General features: G+C 42.0%; 2 pseudogenes; both read right to left on the bottom strand.

Moving 5' to 3' along the window:
* Positions 1–10,758: 10,758 nt before the first annotated feature.
* LOC127204249 (high mobility group protein B1-like) lies at positions 10,759–13,242 on the bottom strand (annotated as a pseudogene).
* A 216-nt stretch (positions 13,243–13,458) lies between these two features.
* On the bottom strand, positions 13,459–13,596 carry LOC127204826 (uncharacterized; annotated as a pseudogene).
* Positions 13,597–14,340: the final 744 nt, after the last annotated feature.

Here is a 14,340-nt window from a genome sequence, read left to right as displayed (position 1 = left end):
CGTCTACTGGCTGGTGGATGAAGGCCATGCATGAAGAGCAAAGTCAAGTGCAGCGCAGGAACAGGAGCTGGGTTTCTGAAAAGCTTATTTTTGTAAGTCATGGATGACAGTTTTAGCTGAAGTCATACTAACAGTGATGGCTTTTTTAAAAAATGAGATACTTGAGAAGGAACACTGTCAGAATAATGCTATGTCTAATATTCTGTACACAATACATCTGGACATGAGTTGTGGGTGAGAATTCCTGGAAAGAAGCTGTGTCTACAGAGGCTGATTGGCGGATTCAAACTCCAGTGATGTGAAAAGGTGGAAACACTGCAGGCCCAGAGCCCAGCTAATTATATCTTCGGCTCTCTTTAGCCTCCAAAATAGTCACCCCTTGCTTACCTCTGTGTCAGACCTACCTAAGGCCCTCTGACTAACATATAAAAACCTCTTGGAATGCATTAACCTAGCAAAACCTTAGTTTTTACCCACCAGAAGGTGAAGCATCATCGAATAGCACCTGGGACTATAGGTAAAAAAGTTTTCCATGTTCTTTGAACCGCCTGTTTAGTATTTCTACCAATGTACTTTAAAGTGCCTTGATTTATGGATATCTTTGTTCTGTCACTATAAAACCACCAGGAAACTACTTCTATGTTGAAAAACAGTGATTGGGGTCTTCCAACTCTGTGTTCTGTGGCCAAGGTCACTCATGTTTGGCTCCAGGATTATCTCACTTGAGGTGAGAGCTGTGTTTTTGCTCCAACAGTGACTGCCCTCTATGGCTGTCTTAGTTTGATTGTGGTAACTGCACCACACATTTGGCACTTCCTGGTCTTGTGGGTAATGAGGGCCTTCAAAGGTTCCCCCTGACAAATTCCACTCTACATGCAATATAGTTCCTCACAGATCTTCTTTGCTATCTGTTCCAGAGCCTAGGAAGTGGCTAAAAATAGGGACAATCATGAACTGTGGAAGAGGCCATCTAACTGATGGTGTAAGGTACAGAGGGGAAACGGGGCCATCCATTACTTATGGAAAATCCTGGCTGAGCACATGTGGCTGTGACCAGTGGTTCTAGACCCATTGGCATCTTGTCTGAGGTTCGCAGACCTTCTTTACTCCTTTTCCCACCCTGAGCAGCCATGAAACCCCTGCCTTTCATAGACATCAGCTGATGTAGCCTTTCAGGGGCATATACCTCTGTTTTCACACCTAAAGCCATAGGAACATGAGTGTTTTCTTCCCTAAAATTATTGTCCATCTGAAGTCACTCCGGGCGAGTGATTTTGTCAGCCTGATGACTTTCTTCTGATGTGACTGGGTCCTTCAGAGCTGGTGACTATGTCCTCTGAACTGTTTTCTTCTTGCAGAGAAGAATCCACATGCTCTGATGCAAGCTGCCACATGTATTTGCTTGTGTATGAAGTCAGTGAAAGGGAGCGGAGGAGAGCAAACCTCTGACACCTTGTCTCAAAATAATGAGCTGCCAGCTACCAAAGACAGGCATTTCAGACCCTGCCGCTGCCTTCCTTCTCTCAGACCCACAATTGGGACTTGATGATTTTATATAAAATTCAAATGACTGTTTGTTTGGGAGCTTGCTATTACATAACCTCAGATGGCAGGAACTGTCCTGACAGAACCATTCTGTAAAATTGTTCAGCTAAAGCAGTGGAGCATCAGGAGCCTCGGGGCAACAGCCCGTTGCTGGGAACCCTGCCAGTCACGTCTTCTGCTTCAGAGCCTCCGTCCTCTCTGTGAGAGACAAAGGGCCCCGGGTGAGAGGAGTGCCTGCAGGCATATGGAACACACTCCTGTGACTGGCCTGTCCTTGCTGTGGCATCACCGGGCACATTGTAACAGTGGCTTGTCAAAGTCCAGTGGCTTTAAAGAGCTGCCTTTGACTCTGTGGTCATGAGCATCATGGCTGCTATGACTAACCCAAGTAGCCAAGGAGGACACATGTCTGTCTAGGACTTATAGTAAATACTGTAAGGGTAAAGGGTAAACCTTTTTTTTCCATATAGAAGAGAAATGCTGATTTTTAAAAGTTATTGCAAAGGGTGAAGTGTGTATAAAATTTTTTTACTTTTCATCATTGACACTGTGGAGACTGATTTTCAATATAGCTTATCCAAATGATCCCTGGGCTTATATAGTTGCCTCTCTTCTGAAGGGGAAAGCTCTGCCAGAGTTGTCCCATGTCGTTTTGTGTTCCTGCTAGGTGCTCACAACCTCACATCCACCACTTGCATGTGAGAAGAAATAGATTAGAACTATATGAAGGGATCCAAATGCATCCATACTTATAGAAGACTGAAGAGTTGTGTAGGGCATCTTCAAAGCTGGGGCAAAGTGAGGAAGCAGAACAACCCAGAAAGCTACTTCTAACACAAGCCTGTGTAAAGTGCTGCATCCTTTTGAAAAGGTACGTTAATTAGGTGATTCTTATAAAATGGGATCATGTAATCATACTGCTGGTGTGCAGTCCCTTTTGGACCTTAGTCCAATGTGCCAAGACCTTTCCCCAGAAGAGGTGTGAGAACAAGCAGAGTGGGTGCTGACGCTAAGCGTGTGCTGATGTTTTGGACTAGACATGTAGGAAAGAGCCCCGGGTCTCAGCTCTTAAAGCAAAGTGACTCCACCCAGTAGTCCCATGGCCACTGATCCATACCAGCTCCATGGCAACAGGCAGGATGTGCGTGGGGGAGCCACAAAGGCCATTGGAAGGGGAACAGAGACCACTGCCTCACTCTGTTTTGGATCACTATGATAAGTTATTGAGACACATATTGCCCATGCCTATCCCCATAGGTGTTCAGCCTAAAAATCTGGGTTTTAGGGTTTTTAGAGTCAGACACCATTTTTGTAAAATTCAGACAAATATGACGATCCTCTTAGGATTTACCTTCTTGTCCAAAAAAGCAATGGCACAGTGGTAGAGATGCCCTGAAGCTGGCACCTGATACAAGTCCTGGATAGTGGAGCTGGTCTGTAAGGTCTCACATGGCCTAGCCCAGGCTGGTCTCAGACGCACTGTGTAGTTGAGGATGCATAACCTTGAACTTTAAAAAGAGTATGTTTATTTATTATGTGTACAGTATTCTGCCCTCACGTGTGCCTGCAGGCCAGAAGAGGGCACCAGATCTTGTTATAGATGGTTGTGAGCCACCATGTGGTTGCTGGGAATTGAACTCAGGACTTTTGGAAGAACAGAGAGGGCTCTTAAGCTCTGAGCCATCTTTCCAGCCCTGACCTTGAACTTTTTATACACCTGTCTCCACTTCCCCTGTTTTTGGGATCACGGGTGTAAGCCACCATTCCTAATTTATGCAGTGCTGGGATGCAACCCAGGATCTCATACGTTGCCTTTCAGAGGATCCAATTCCCTGTTCTGCCTTCCACAAACACTGTAATCATGTGTACAAACTCTCTCTCTCTCTCTCTCTCTCTCTCTCTCTCTCTCTCTCTCTCTCTCTCTCTCTCTCTCTCACACACACACACACACACACACTTAAAACTCTTTTTTAAAAATATTGCAGCTGGGCATGGTGGTACACCCCCTTTAATCCCAGCAGTGGGGAGGCAGAGGCAGGCAAGTTGCTGCAAGTTCAAGGCCAGCCTGGTCTACAAAGCAAGTCTAGGACAGCCTGACTCTGAAAACCAAAAACTAAACCAAAAAAAAAAAAAAAAAAAAAAAAAGTTGCTTTCACATGATGACAATACGTTGGGGTTTAATTCTGCAGGATTAGACTCCTTGGAGGTAGCAGGTAGCATCCCTCCTCCATCCACTGCCACGGTGTCTAACTTGGCCTCTCTAGTGAGAGACACAGTGCATAGAGCCCTGTCCTCTGTGTGGAGAGGGTGAAGGGTATGCATGCGTGCACGATGCCAGCTCTTGATGTCTCTGTGGAGGGATCAAAGTGTGCAGTAAGGCTGTACACACTCAGGCCACTATACCTACCATTCCTCTTGCTCTCCTGGGCTGTTCTCTCACGTGTAAACTGTCAAAGACTCTGCCTCTGCCTGCCTGGGCACTCACAGTTATGATCTTCCAGAGCAGCAGCAAATGCCTTTGGAAGCAGATTTTCCTCATTTGTGATGGGAGTTTATTTTCTCCCAAGACTTGTGAAGCTGGGACAGTAATCAGTGGCCTTGTCATGGATAGCAATGCAGCAGCGACTTCATTACCAAACTGGCCATGCATGCAGACCCGTCACTCAGGATCACATAGTGGTCCTGCTTGACACTTAGTCGACAGCCATCGCCTGTGGTCAGAGCACAGCCTGGACCACATTTCAAAGGTGACTCATTTGCAGCTCCTGCACATCCTCTTAGGTCTAGCTAGTCTATTTGTTTCTCTGACAGATAACCCAAGCCAGGGAGACCTCGGAATAAATATGTATTAATTCTTGAGTACAAAGGCACTGTGTGGTCATTATACAAATTCAAATGCCCCAGACAGCCGAGATGGAGGAGTTCCTCCTCACAGTGTCCCACTCACCCCACAGCAGAGGTCTCAGTGTTTCCGGTGTGCTGAAGGACTTGCCACACTGACTTTTCTCCACCCATAGTCACATGAGTTCTCAAACTCAAGATGAGAAATATCAGTGTGAATGGGATAGATGAATTTAGGTGGTGGGGAGGTGACCATTTCATTTTATATTCTGGGAGCTGGGGATTGAATCCAGATTTCTTATTCACTACATATATGCTCAGCCACTGAGCTATACCCCTAAGCCCCACATTTTAATAATCTGCATTGTTTTTGAGTATATCGGGGAAACATTCATATTGAAGTCAAGACTCCATGATTGTAATTATTTTTCTGTTGAGGTTCATCCATGTAAAAATTGGTTTCAAGACAATAGTTATATCACAAATGGTACTCTAATACTAAAGAAATTAATAGTTTTATAAGCATTTATTCTTATTTTAGTTAACTTATTTTGTACAGTTACTCTATAATTTTTTATATGGACCATATTAAGCATATTTCTCTCTCAGAACACATTTATTTCATTATTTTAAGACACTTTTTATGGAGTATGTATGCATGTGTGCTTTGTGTGAAGGTCAGAGGCAGCTTTTAAGAGTCTGTTGTCTCCTTTCATGTGAGTTCTGGGGTTTGAATTCAAGTTGTGAGCCTTGCATAGAAAGCACTTTACCCTCCAGGCCAGCTTGACAGCCCTCAAGCCATTCTTTTCTTTTTCTTTTTCTTTTTTTTCCTTTTATTGAAAATAGCTTTTTTTCTCCTAATATATTCCTCCCTGTGTCCCTTCCCATCCAAATCTACCCTCCTCTTTCTGTCTCTCATTAGAAAATAAATAGGCTTGCAAGGGATAAAAATCAAACAAAATCAAGTTTATAAGCTAAAACAAAACTAATACTTTAGAATAGGATGAAACAAAGAGAAGGAAAAGAGCCCAAGAAAGGTACAAGAAACATAGACATAGAAACCTCCTCTTTTGCACACTCAGGAATCACATAAAAACTTGAAACTGGTAGCTCTAATACATATTGCAAAGGCACTCTTTCTGCCTCTTTTCACACAGGGTTCCCTGAGACCCAGTGCAAGGAACTTGATAGAAACATTCCACTTAAAGCAGAGTGTTCAAGGTCTCTCACTCTCTATATGATGTCTAGTTTTGGGGTTTCTGTGTTTGTTCCCATCTGCTGCAGGAGGAAGGCTCTCTAACAATGGGCAAGCGAGTCACCGATTGATGAGTAAAACGGAATGTCATTAGCAGCATTTTATTGCTGTGTGTTTTTGGTTTGTTTGACCAGTAGGTTTTAGACCAATAGTATTTGGGTTTACCCAAGGTCCTTGGTCACTGAAACTGTGTCAAGTATGGATTCCATCTCGTGGAGTAGGCCTTAAGTCAAGTCGGACACTGGCACAAGCTTTGTGCCACCATTGCACTAGGTATCTTGCAGGCAGGACAGATTTTAGATCCAGGGGTTTGTGGCTGAGTTGGTGTTTACGTTTATTCTTTGGTAGTGTGCAGAATTATCTTTCAGTCCCTCAGACACTAACATCTAGGGGTGAAGGCTCTACGCAGTCACAAGCTCAATTTCTCTATGCTCCATGAGTTGTGTTGCTGTTGTCTTCAGAAGTGAGGCCTTGCTAGGGAGAGAGCTTCCTAGAGTCTTGACAACAGCCTGGAGATTCTCATGGGACCCCTTTGGCCGCAGTTCAATTAGATGTAACCTAATCCTGGGACTGGGAACTTCATTTGGTGACAGGAGATGGCCAGTTGGAGCTCTGTCTCCCCCATTATTTGGCTATTTGATTTAGCTCATCTTCAGTTATGTATGTATATTAGATTTCCATTCCACCCCTAAAATGACCCTTATACTTAGCTGTCTCTTTCCACATTCCCTCCATTGTCCCTTTCTTCCTTCACCTTCCCCATCTGATCCTCCAGTTCCAGCCCACCCCACACCCATCGATAGCTGTCTGTTCTACTTCTCTTTCCCAGAGGATCTATCTGCTCTTCCCCTGTCTGCTCCTCTGTACCGAACCTCTGTGTTTCTATGGATGGTATTTTCATTATCATTGACTTAACAGCTAATATCTGCATATAAATGAATACATCCCATATTTGTCTTTCTGGGTCTGGGTTACCTTGCTCAGATGAATTCTTTCTAGTTCCATTATATTCATTTACTTGCGAGTTTCATGACTTCATTTTTTTTTAATGGCTAAATAATACTTTGTTGTATTACATTGTATAAATGTACCACATTTTCTTTATGCATTTACCTGTTGAGAGACTTCTAGGTTGTTTCCAATTTCTGGCTATATTGAATAGAGTGTCAATAACATGGTTGAGTAAGTGTCTCTATTACAGGATAAAGCATCCTTTGGGTATATGCCCAAGTGATATAGTTGAATTTTGAGGTAGATTGATTCCCATCTTCTTAAGGAACCGTTACACTGATTTTCATAGTGGTTGTCCAAGTTTGCACTCCCATCAGCAATGAACACATGTTTTACATCCTCTCTAGCATGAGTTGTCATTCGTTTTCTTGATTGTAGCCATTCCGATGGCTGGAAGATGAGATCTTGAAGTAGTTTTGATTTGCATTTCACTGATGACTAAGGATGTTGAATATTTCTTTTGCTTCTCAGCCACTTGAGTTTTCTCTTTTGAGAATCTTACCACATTTTTCAATTGGGTTATTTGATGCCTTGATATCTAGTTTATTTTAATCCTTTATGTATTTTGGATATTAGCCCTCTATCAGATGTGCAATTGGTAAAACCCCATTTTCAAAAATATTCTATAGGCTGCTTCTTTGTCCAAAGGATGGTATCCTTTGACTTGCAGAACCTTTTCAATTTTATGAGGTCCAAACTATTGATGGTTGATCTTAGTGCCTGTGCTAATGGTGCTCTGTTCAAAAAGTCTTTCCTTGTGCCAAGGAGTTCAAGGGTATTCTCTTCTTTGTGGTTTTATTTTGAGGTCTTTGAGCAAAATTCAATTTTGGAGTTGAGTTTTGTGCAGAGTGCTAGTATGGATCTATTTCGATTCTCCTAAATGCAGCTGTCCACTTTGACCAGCATCATGTGTTGAAGATACTGTCTTTTTTCCAGTGTGCATTTCTGGTTTCTTTATTAAAAAAGCAGGTGTACATAAGTATGTGGATTTATGCCCGAGTCTTTAATTTTATTCCATTGATCCACATGTCTGTTTTTGTGCTGATGGTATGATGTTTCCACTACTATAGCTCTGTTGTACAACTTGAAATTGGGGATAGTGATATCTCCCACTGTATTTATTATCCAGGATTGTTTTTAGCTACCCTGGGTATTTTGTATTTTCATATGGAGCTGAAAATTGCTCTTTCAATATCTGTGAAAAATTGTGTTGGAATGTTGATGAGGATTAAGTTGAATCTGTAGACTGATTTTGGTAGGACGCTCAGTTTTATTCTATTCATTCTATTGATCCATAAGCAGGGGAAGTCTTTGTATCTTCTGATAGCTTCTTCAGTGTCTTCAAGTTTTTATCATATAGGTCTTCCACTTACTTGGTGAGATGCCCCAAGATATCTTATATTGTTTGTGCCAATTGTGAAAGGTTTGTTTCCCTAGTTTCTTTCTCTGTCCAGTTGTCATTTGCATATAGGAGGACAGCTGATTTTTTTGTATCCAGCTACTTTGCTGAAAATGTTACCATCTGTAGGAGTTCTCTGTGGAATTTTTTGGTTCACTTATGTATATCATCATATCATCCATAAATAAATATACTTTGATTTGTTCCTTTCCAATTTGTATCCCCTTGATCTCTTTCAGTTGCTTTATTGCTCTAGCTAAGACTTCAAGTACTAATTGAATAGGAGTGGACATAATGGACAGCCTTATCTTGTTCCTGATTTTAGTAGAATTGTCCCGAGTTTCTCTCCATTTAAGTTGATGTTGACTATGTGCTTTCTGTAAATTGTCTTTGTCATGTTGAGGTATGTCCCTTGTATTGCTAACATCTCCAGGCATTTTATGATGAAAGAGTATTAGATTTTGTTAAAGGCCTTTTCTTCATCTAATAAGATGCTCATGTGATTTTTGTCTTTTAATTTGTTTATGTGGTGGGTGTATTATGTTTATTGATTTATATATGTTTAATTGAATATACAGATCAATTCCTGTATCTGTGAAATGAGATATACTTGATCATGGTGGATATTCATTTTAATTGTTCTTTGATTTGGATGGAATATTTCATTGAGAGTTATTGCATCTATGTTCATAAAGGAAATTGGTCTGTAGTTCTTTCTTTGTTGAGTCTTTATGTGGTTTGGGCATCAAGATAAGGTTAGAATTGCAAAACAAATTTGGCAATGCTCCTTTTGTTTCTGTTTTGTGGATTAATTAGAGGAGTATTGGCATTAACTTTTTAAAAAAATGTCTGGTAGAATTCTTTCTTAAAACCATTCGGCTTTGGGCATTATCTGCTTGGGAGACTTTTAATTACTTCTTTTATAAACTCTTTTTAAAAAATATTTATTTATTTAATTAATGTATAAGAGTGCTTTATTTACATGAGCAGCTGCATGCCAGAAGAGGGCATCAGATCACATTGTAGATGGTTGTAAACCATCATGTGGTTCTGGGAAACGAACTGATGACCTCTGGAAAAGCAAGCGGTGCTCTTAACTGCTGAACCATTTCTCAGCCCCATAATCACTTCTTTTATTTCACTAGGGGTTATAGGTATGTCTAAATTGCTTTTATGATCTTGATTTAATGTTGATAAGTGATATGTATCAAGAGAAGTATCCATTTCTTTTAGGTTTTCCAATCTGGTTTTTAAAAATGTCTTTATGATTATCTAGATTCCTCCAGTGTCTGTTATTAAGCGATTATTTTCATCTTTAGTTTTGTTAATTTAAACATTCTCTCTCCACTTTTTAGTTAATTTAGATAAGGGCTTGTCAATTTGATTGATTTTTTTTCAAAGAACAAACTCCTTGTTTCATTGTTTCTCTGTAGTTTTGTTGTTGTTTCTATTTTATTGGTTTCAGCCCTGCGTTTAATTATTATTTTTTGTCATGTTCTATTTTACTTGGTTTTTCTTTTCTATTCCATGCCTATTCTTTCTGTTCTAAAGCTTCCAGGTGTGCTGGTGAATCTCATTATTAATTGTCTGTTGTTGTTGTGATGATGATGACGACGATGACGATGACGACTGGGTTTCTCTTGTGTCCTGGAGCTCCCTATGTAGACCACGCTGCCTTTGAACTCAGATTTGCTTTCCTTCACCTCCCCAGTGCTGGGATTAAAGGTGTGTACCACCACCACCTGGCTATTCCCAGTTTCCTATTGGTCAATGTGGATAGATATTGCTTAAATTTGATTTTATTATGCAATGTCCTAATTTTCCATCTGTTTTTATTGTGACAAACTGGGTCTTGTACTGGGCATAGTAATCTGGGCTGGCATTTGTGGTCTCTTTACACTCTGTAGAACCTCTCTTCCATTACTTCAGGCTTTTAGGTCTCCATTGAGGATTCAGGTGTTATTCGTATAGGTCTGACTTTATATGTTACTTAGCATTTTTCTTTGCAGCTTTTAACATTTTTTTCTTTGTTCTGAGTGTTTAGTGTTTTGATTACTATGTGCCAAAGGGACTTTCTTTTCCACCCCAGTCTGTGCAGTGTTTTATATGCTTCTTGTACCTTGATAGGTATCTACTTTTGTCTTGGAAAATTTTCTTCTGTAGTTTTTTTTTAAATAAAAAAAATTGTACTTAGAAGGATTCAGAATGTCAACAAAATAGCCACATTTTTTTTTCAATTACAGAGTGGTATTCAGTTATCAGAACAACAATTATCTTCATATAAGCTGTATCACAGACAACTGAAGATGGGAAAAAAAACCAAGACAGGAAAAGAAAACACAACAACAACAACCAAAAAAAAAAAAAAAAAAAAAAAAAAAAAAAAAAAAAGGAAAAAACCCCTACCATCCCCATATATAACTAATTTGTGCTGTGCACCAACAAGAACCTGCTTTAAATTTCCATAGCAATATACAACCCATAGACTGTACCAGGCAAGGTCAATGGCCATTGAAAATACACCAGGACAGGGCTAGCTAAAGACACATTCAGTAGTGTGTTAACTATAGAATAAAGACACTGTGCAGCTTAAAAGCAAATCTTACAAAGCCTTACATTTCATTTTCTTTTTCTTTAAAAGGAGTGAGTTGTGTACAGGGCGGTTAAATCCTTTATAGATAAGGAAAAAAAAACCGCTAGAACCAACTTACTCATCATCATCTTCCTCTTTGTCATCCCAGTCTTCCTCCTCATCTTCCTCTTCCTTCTTTTTCTTGCTCTGTTCAGCCTTGACCAGCCCCTTTCTCGCTGCATCAGGCTTTTCCTTTAGCTCTGTAGGCAGCAGTTTCTTCGTACTTCTCTTTCTCCTTGGCAGCCTTCTTCTCACAGGGCTGCTTGTCATCCGTAGCGCTGTTGTTCCACATCTCTCCTAGTTTTGTGTAACATCACCAATAGACAAGCCGGGGTGTTCTCCCTTGATTTTGGGATGGTACTCAGAACAGAACAAGAAGAAGGCCGAAGGAGGCCTCTTGGGTGCACTGGGGTCCTTGAGCTTCTTTTTGGTCTCCTTTTGGGGTGGGGTGGGGATGTAGGTTTTCATTTCTCTTTCATAACAAGCCTTGTCAGCCTTTGCCATGTCTTCAAATTTCCCCTTTTCTTTAGCGGACACAATCTTCCACCTCTCTAAGCACTTCTTGGAGAACTCTGAGAAGTGACAGAAGCATCCGGGTGTTTCTTCTTGTGCTCCTCCCGGCAAGTTTGCATGAAGAATGTGTATGAAGACATTTTGCCTCTTGGATTCTTAGGATCCCCTTTGGCTGTGTTTAGTTGATGTTCGTCCGCAAGGCTCGTAGTCGCCTGGTGCCCGTCGGGCTTGCGCTTGCCCCGGCACTGTCTCTATGGAGCTCAATGCACTGCAATGACTGTGAGAGTGGGAGCCAGATGCAGCCTCCTCTTCTTCTGTAGTTTTTGTTAAAAATATTTTCTGTACCTTTGAGCTGGATTTCTTCTCCTCCTTCTATTTCAGATGTGGTCTTTTTATAGTGTCCTAGATTTTCTGGATGTTTTGTAGCATGATTTTTTTTTGATTTAACATTTTCTTTGACCAAGGTATCAATTTCTTCTATTGCGTATTTAATACCTAAGATTTTCTCTTTTATACCTTGCATTCTGTTGGTTTGGCTTGCCTCTGAGATTCCTGTTAGAGTTCCTAAATATTTCATTTCCACACTTTTCTCAGTTTGGTTTTTCTTTATTGATTCTATTTCTATTGTCAGGTCCTGAACTATTTTACTCATTTACTTCCACTGTTTGTTTGCATGTTCATAGATTTCTTTAACATGTGTATTCATTGTCTCCTCAATGCCGTCTATCATATCCATGAAGCCTATTTTAAGACCTTTGTCTTGTGCTTTAAATGTTGCATTTAAAGAAGACTTTTAATTGGTTCTTTGTGAATTTCATACCACGTACCCTAATCCTACTCCATGCCCCCTCCTCTTGTACCTACCCTCCACCCTTGCCACTTCCCCCTCAACAGAGAAAAAAAAAATCTTGCGTGGAAGCTGTAGTGTATCACAGTGTGTCCCATGATAAGCCGTTTGTCCACACTTCTTTACTCACAAATCACCATTGCAATGACTTGTTGGTCTGCTACAAGGCCTCTGGCTTCTGCTAGTCAATAGATACTGGAGCTTCACTGGGAGTCCTCTCGGGTATCCTGTTATTGCTCTGTGTCATGGAAAGCCTGAACTTTTGGATCTGTAGGACCAGTCCCTTCATGCACTCCAGCAGTTCATCCATGGGAGAGATGTTGGGGTGGGCCAATTCAAAGCCCTGCATCTGGGCCTGAGAGGTAGCTGAGCTGATTGGTCTATTGACTCTCCTTCTCTCACACCCTCTGGGCCAGCTCACCTGTGCCTCTACTACCAGGGTCATCTCTACTGTGCTGCCCAGGTGAGGTGCAGGGCCCTCTCTCCTGAGCTGGTGAGGGGCAGGAACAGCCCTCCTACTCTTTTGACCCCAAGGCCAGGTCTCTCACCTGCCGTAGGTGGTGAGGGGTAAGAAGGTGGTGAGGGGTAAGGGGTGGGGGAGGGGATATTTCTTCCTCATCCGTGCCTCTGCAGAAGAGAGTGGCAAGGCCAGCCCTCCCATGCTCATATCCTCAGGCTGGCTCACCCGCAACTCCCAAAATGTGCTGAGCTGCTCTCTTGAGTGCTGCAGCTGGGTAGGGGAAGGGTCAACTTTCCTGTTCTCAGGCCCGAGGACCAGATCTCCTGCAATGTCCAGGCAAGGGGTGGGGCAGTTCTGCACAGCCCTCAGACATCAATATGTCCCTAGGTGGTAGCCCAAACCAGGGATGTCCATCTGGCTTTTGGTGGTAACCAATCGCTGCTGCTAAGGGGCCATGGCCCCAGACATGGCCCCAGGTGGCAGCACAGGCAGGATCCCACTGTTGTCCCAGGTGGCATCTCTGGCTACTCATATCAGGCTGTTCCTCACCACCCTGGAGTCTCCAGTTCTGCCTCTCTTCATTGTGCCCACATCCTTCTGTTTTTGTTTCTCTTCCATTTCTCCACCACTTACTTGTTCCTCTTAGTGGTGCCTGGTGTCTCTGAGTTTCTGGCATTGTCTCAGGAGTGTAATGCCCTTCTTGGACATTAAAGCTCTGAGTTGGGGTCATCTCAGGCATGGTCTGACCCACACCTCAGGCTCATTCCTCTCCAGGGCAGCCCAAGTGGCCCCATGTGAGGCTCATCTCTCTCAGGGTCACTCCTGCTGAGGCCTGTAGTGCCAGGCAGGGTTTTTCTATTCTCCAGCTCACTGCCTGCCCCAGAAGCTCTTCCAGGCTAGAGTGGCACCATATTGGTGGTCATCTCAGGCTCTTTATTATTTTTTTTTTTCAGGAAGTATTAGGCTACTAATCATTCAGATGTTCACAGGTCAGAACACTGAGTGTGGACATAGCTTCTTTCTTCTCTGCCACCTACTATATGTCGCAATTCTTATGGCCTACTGTGGTAGGATTGCTGGGCTCTAGGGGAGACATATTGTCCCGACTTATACTGTGTTTTTACACTGGTGTTTTGATTTAGGAGTTTTAGGAGATTGTAATTCTAGGTGCTGATATCTGGTCTTGTCTTTGTTGGGTGGATTTCCCCACCACCCCTTGGTTTCTATTGCCCTCTCTGGTTCTTAGGAAGATGTGATAGCTGTTTGTTGCTTGGTAGGGAATTCTTCTATGATTCTCCTAGGTGTTGCCACCAAGAGTTCTGGATAAAAAGTATTTCTAAGTATTGGAAGATGACACTTAGAAATGAGGATGGGCTAGGAGAGGTGGGAGGTGGTGGTGAATGGGTCCAGAGAAGGAAGGAAAGCAGGGTGTTCATTCAAGATCTGCTTAGTTCCACAGGGAAAGGGAAAGAGAGTGAGTGGAGGCCATAAGAGGTGAATTGCTAGAGAGCTGGGGATGAGACTGGGGACTGGATTTGGAGGAAAGAATGAAGGGGTGAATATCTGTAGTTAGTTTCATGCTTCCCTGTATGCAATGGCCGGAGATTTCCCAGGGAATGCTTGCAGGAGTTGGGGACTCTCCTTTCATTCTTTTGAATGGAAACATTTAATATAGTGATATTGCCTAGATGGACCAAAAGTCATTTAGCACCATATGATGAATGTACAATTATGCCAAACTTCTTTGCTATTCTATGTTGTGAATATATGCTATGCATGTGTACTGTGTATATTCACACATTTATTTATTCCTAGAAATGAGGAATAAATGATATTT

The sequence above is a fragment of the Acomys russatus genome, chromosome 20 (genome assembly GCF_903995435.1).
Source record: "Acomys russatus chromosome 20, mAcoRus1.1, whole genome shotgun sequence".
NCBI classification, from domain to species: domain Eukaryota; kingdom Metazoa; phylum Chordata; class Mammalia; order Rodentia; family Muridae; genus Acomys; species Acomys russatus.
Note: the sequence above shows the minus strand (reverse complement) of the source record. Positions and strands in the feature narration are given on the sequence as shown.